Raw genomic sequence first — 5556 nt, forward strand, 5'->3', positions numbered from 1 at the left:
ACAGCCTGATCCTGGGAACTCCCAGCTGGTTCCCACCAGAGCAGATTGAAGCTATCAGAGAAAAATCCAGTGCTGTGGCATTAGGAAGTAGAAATTAAAAGAGGATGATTGGAAGAAATACTCCTTGTTCTCACACATACAGCAGATTCATGCTCCAGATAAAATTTCATTTATCCTGTCCCTTGTGTGTGTTGGAGATGCACAGTGAGAGAAGGAGGTAGCTATTGATGAGAGGAAAAGAAGAAAGGTCATCATTTACTTGCACATGCAAACTGTGGTGGTGCATCCCCCATCTCAAGGCCTCAATATGTTCTGAGATATGCTTGTCAAGCCTCAACCCTGACCAACAGCACCTGGACTGAGTAACTGTTGAGTTTATCAGAAACACCATCTGCTCCCAGGAACTTGTGCTGCCTAACTCCTCCCCTTTGAACAACTTTGGAAACTTTTTTTTTGCCTGAATAGAACTCAAGTGGAATGATATTTTTGTTCTCATACTTTCAAAGAAAGTTTACGACCTGAAATGTGGCCAAGATGAGACATTGCTATGACTAAAGCCAACTGTCTTGTGGCCTATAAACAGTGGTCTAAAATGAGACTGTTTGAGCTGCCCTGGACCACGGCAGGCTGTGAGCAGAAACCTCTCTCTGAGCAGAGCACCTCTCAGAGCCAGCCAACTCTCAGGTTTGCTGTACCTGATGGATTGCTGAATGACAATAGATCAATGATGACAACAGATGAATGACACCCCCACTCACCAAGGCTCAACTCTTCGCACATTGACAAGATGAAAAGGCATCTGAAGTGAATTTTCCACTATCTTTGAGGGTAATTTTTCATAGGTACTTTGTACAGACTCTTTATGTATGTGTGCATTCAAGCATGCATATCAAGTGTGGGAGAAATGCTTCTCTCCTTGATTCTTAAGTACTTTGGATTTATAAGTTAGGCCTGAAAGTAAATTACTGTTGTGATATAGTAAATCCTATATGAATTATTTGCCAAATTGTTTAAGTTATGATGTAAATTAAGTTAAATGTTGTTAAGTTTAAGTACTATCAAATTTAAATGCTGTTAAGTGCTATTACGCCCTTAGGGTTTGAATTGATTGACTGTGGATTTTTTTTGTTCTTTTTCCTTCGTGTGTCTTAAACATCTAGTAAATAGTAGAGTAAACCTTGCCAACAAACTTTGGTGTGCTGTCATTTTTATATTAAACCTGTTCTTACTGATGCCTTTGCTGGCATTTCTTTAAGCAATCTTAAAACACTCACTATACACATGCAAAGGAAGAATTTGAGTAGGAAAGAGGAACAGGTGTAATGTATTTACGGAGAAGTAATTCCCTCAAATGAGAAGAAAACAGCAGGACAAAAAATGGAGACAAAGGAAAATCATTCAACTGTGAAACACTCTGGGGGTGGGACAGGTGTCCCTAAGGCACTTTGCACTTGGAAGGAGTGAGGGGACCACCAAAAGTGCCTGGATACCAGAGGCTTCCTGTTGCCCCTGCAGCCATCATGCTGCCCAGCTGTTACACAGCTTGTCCTGTTTACAGCCTTTTCCCCAGGCTTCTCCTCCACTCACATGTCTGTGAGTGGAGAACATGGGTGTAAAGCCAGCAAGCACTTCAGAACTTTTTGCTCAGAACAGGGGTCTGAGCAAGATCTCTCGTCATATTTGGTTCCTTACTCAGCATCACAGTGTGCTTTGTGTGAGCCCTTCTTCTCCTTTTCCCTACTTTCATCTTCTTTCTCCTACTTTTATCTTCTTTCTCCTACTTTCATCTTATTCTCAAGAAAAGTGAGAGTAATGGTTTAATTCCCTCCTAAGCTATGAATTATTTTCTCATGACCCATTAAAGAGCTACAACAACAACAGCAAAAGACTTTCAAAAAAAAAAGCCCAAAAAACCAAAAAGAAAACAAAAAACCTCCAAGCCCCCACACAAACCTACCAAGCAACCAAAAAAACAACAACAACAAAAAAAAAACAACAAGAAAAAACCCCAAATCATTGAGTAACTCTTTGTTTTCTAGTTTTCTTTTTAATCAGGCATACAGGCAGGCTAAAGAACAAATGCTTTTTAGGTAATTTGGGTGGATATCCAGTGAATAATAACCTCTTGGTGCTGAATTCTTAAAATCTAGCAAGAGATAGGACTCCCTGACCATGCCCTGGAAATTTCTGAACTTATCCATATTTCAGAGTTGGATTTTTCTGTTTATTGATTATTTTTGTTGTTTTCACGTATATTGCTACAGTCTCTAAAACCGTTTTAAAAAACTACAATCAATATATGAAGGCTCCTGTGGTAACTGACATACATTCATGCAACTGAGAGCTAGGGGCTACAGACTTTAAAAGAATTCTGCCAAGGAGCTATTCAATGGGGTATGTCACAGCCAGAACTTCCTCTCTAGCAGAAATAAAGTACCTGAAGGCTCTTTGTTAAATTACTCTTCCATGTAAAATCATGTATTTTTACTATTTAGACAATAAATGTTCTTTGCTTTTGGTCAAAACTTGAAAATCTTTAAGATTTAAGAGAAAAAAAGTTATAATCTTGGGAAAATTTAGGCATGAGGAACAAGGAATTAGGCTAATGTAGTTTGCACAGTTGTGATTACCAATGATGGGTCATTATAACTTAATGTTTTGGTCTGCCACATGCATCCCAGCATTTATTAAAGTGTCCCTGTGAACACAATCACAGTCTAAAACAGCACAGATGGCAAAAGTATTTCCATACATGTTTTGAAGTGGTCCTCTAAAGGAAGCAAATATTCTTCAGAAACAGAAAAAAAAAAGTGATTGAAATATGGTTTAAATTTCAACCTCTTTTAATATTAAAATTATGGAAGTTTGATTAAATAGAAATTTAAACTGAGTGAACTGCTCACTGAAGAACAGCTGTGTAGTCTGCAGCTGGTTTTCCACAGCAGCATGCTGTTCCACAGTCCTTCAGCTCCCTCTGCTGCTTAATTGATTCACAAATTTTTCATATTTGCATGGAGTTTTTACCCGGTTTTTCTAATCTCTGTCTTGATGAGAAAAAAGGATGCAGATTAAAATTGCACCTGAAGCAATGAAATGATTGCTCAAATTGATAAACAGTGTGTGTAAAGTTCCGTGTAATTATTGTCCCTCCTTTTCTCAGGGAATGAGAAGAAGCCTGTCACATTGTCCTGATTGCTTTCTGGTGACTTGCTGTGCATATATTCTGCCATTATAATTTGACTTGTTATAACTGAAAAGTATCTGTTGCTTAAACTGACTTTTTCTGGATATGCAATTTTATTTCATAGACATTATTAACTAGAATCAAAGAATCATTTAGGTTGGAAAGATCATTGAGTCCAGCTGTTAATCTAACAATGCCAAGTCTGCCACTAAAACTACACCTATGTATCTTATAAATACTTTCAGGGATCGTGACTCAGCCATTGCCCTGGGCACCCTGGGCCAATGCTTGACAACCCTTTCCATGAAGTAGTATCTCCTAACACCCAATCTAAACCTCTTTTGGCACAACTTGACATTGTTTTCTCTTGTCACTTGTTATTTGGGAAAAGAGACCAAGCCCCACTTGGCTACAACCTGCTTTCAGGCAGCTGTAGGGAGAGATAAAGTCTCCCCCACGCCCCCTTTTCTTCAAGGTAAAGAACTCCAATTTTTTTCAATTGCTTTTTTATATGACCTGTTCTCTAGGTGCTTCCTATTTCCCTTTCCTAAACGTGCTCCAATGGGCTCAAAACTGACCACAGGATTCAAGGTTTGGCCTCACCAGTGCTGAGTACAGGGGGATGATCACTGCCCTGGTCCTGCTGGCCTCACTGTTTCTGATACAGGCCAGGTGCCACTGGCCTTGGCCACCTGGGCACACACTGCCTCATGTTCAGACAACTGTCAGCCAAGAGCCCAGGTGCACCTTTCCAGACACTCTGCCCCCTGCTTGTAGTGCTGCACAGGGCTGCTGTGACCCACAAGCAGGACCTGGTTCTTCCTTGCCCTAGTGAACCTCATACCATTGACCTTGACCCATCAATCCAGCCTTACCAGAATCCTCTGCTTCCTACCCTCCAGCAGATCTACACTCCCACCCAGCTTGGTGTCACCTGCAAACTTGATGAGGGTGCACTTGATCCCCTCATCCAGATCATCAATAAAGATATTACACAGGACTGGCCCTAATACTGAACCTGGGGGAACGTCATGAATGACCCAAAGCCAGCTGGATGTAGCACCACTCACAACCACTCTCTGGGCCCAGCCACCCTGCCAGTTTTTAACCCACGGAACAGTGCCCCTATCCAAGCCAGGAGCAGCCAGCTTCTCCAGGAGAATGTTGTGAGAGAAAGTATAAAAGGTTTTACCAGTCCATATAGACTACATCCACTAGGTGACTTTGTCACCGAAGATCAGATTGGTCACCTGCCTTTCATAAACCATGCTGGCTGGGCCTAGATTGCTTGGTTGTCCTGTATGTGCCACATGATGGCACTCAAAATGGCATTCCCCACCCCAAGGGCCAGGCTGACAGACCTCTAGTTCCCTGAATCCTTTCAACCCTGCTTGTAATGGGGCATCACATTTTCTAACCTCCAACTGACCACTGAGCTGTGACCTTCCCATTAGACCATGATTGCTAATAAATGATGGAAGATAGTTCAGTGAGAACTTCTGCCTGCTCCCTCAATATCCATGCTTGGATCCCATACAGCCCCAAAGGCTTGTGTGTGTCTAAGTGGTGTAGCAGGTCACTGACCATTTCCCCTTGGATAACAAGGGCTTCATTCTGCTCCCTGCCCCTGTCTCCCAGCTCAGGGGGCTGGGTTCTCAGAGAACTTGGTCTTACTAATAAAGATTGAGGCAAAAAAGGCATTGAGTACCTCAGCCTTTTCATTATTCTTACTGTGTTTCCCCTCTCATCCAAAAAAGGATCCAGTCTCCTTAGCCCTCCTTTTGTCACAAAGGTATTTACTGAAACACTTTTATTGCCTTTTACACAGTAGCCAGATTAAGTTCTACTTGGGCTTTGGTCCTAATTTGCTCTCGCAAAGCCTCATGACATCCTTGTAGTCCTCCTGAGCTGCCTGGCCCTTCTTCCAACTCTCCTTTTTCCCCCTGAGTTCCAGCCAAAGCTCTGTTCAGTCAAGCTGGCTGCTCCACCCCCTTGACAATTTCCTGCCTTAAGAATGTCCAGCCTCCCTGGACTCCTTCGGCCTTCAGGACAGCCTCCCAAGGTACCCTGTCAACCAAGCTCCTAAACAAGACAAAGTCCGCCCTCTGAAAGTCCAAGGTACCAGTTCTGCTGAGTCCCCTCCTTACTTCTCTAAGAATTACAAATCAAATATTTTGTGATTACAGTGGCAAATAATGTCTCCAACTGTTTCACAGTGATATACATATATATGTTAATAATTATGTCTTTATATAGCTCAATGTCCTCTTTATTAGCAATATTTCTTGCAGATTTCTCTGGAACACTTTCTTTCCAAGATTTTCATCATGTTCATCTATCAAAAATGTTAAAGTGAAAAAAGAAGCAGCTTG

The 5556-nt window shown here is 41.7% G+C and overlaps 1 long non-coding RNA gene across 1 annotated transcript in view; it reads right to left on the reverse strand.

Moving 5' to 3' along the window:
- Positions 1-5556, reverse strand: part of LOC147653637 (uncharacterized) — a 689274-nt gene that overhangs the window by 670597 nt on the left and 13121 nt on the right. The window lies entirely within an intron of this gene.

This window comes from Cyanistes caeruleus, chromosome 4 (assembly GCF_971803275.1).
Source record: "Cyanistes caeruleus chromosome 4, bCyaCae1.hap1.1, whole genome shotgun sequence".
Taxonomy (NCBI): Eukaryota; Metazoa; Chordata; class Aves; order Passeriformes; family Paridae; genus Cyanistes; species Cyanistes caeruleus.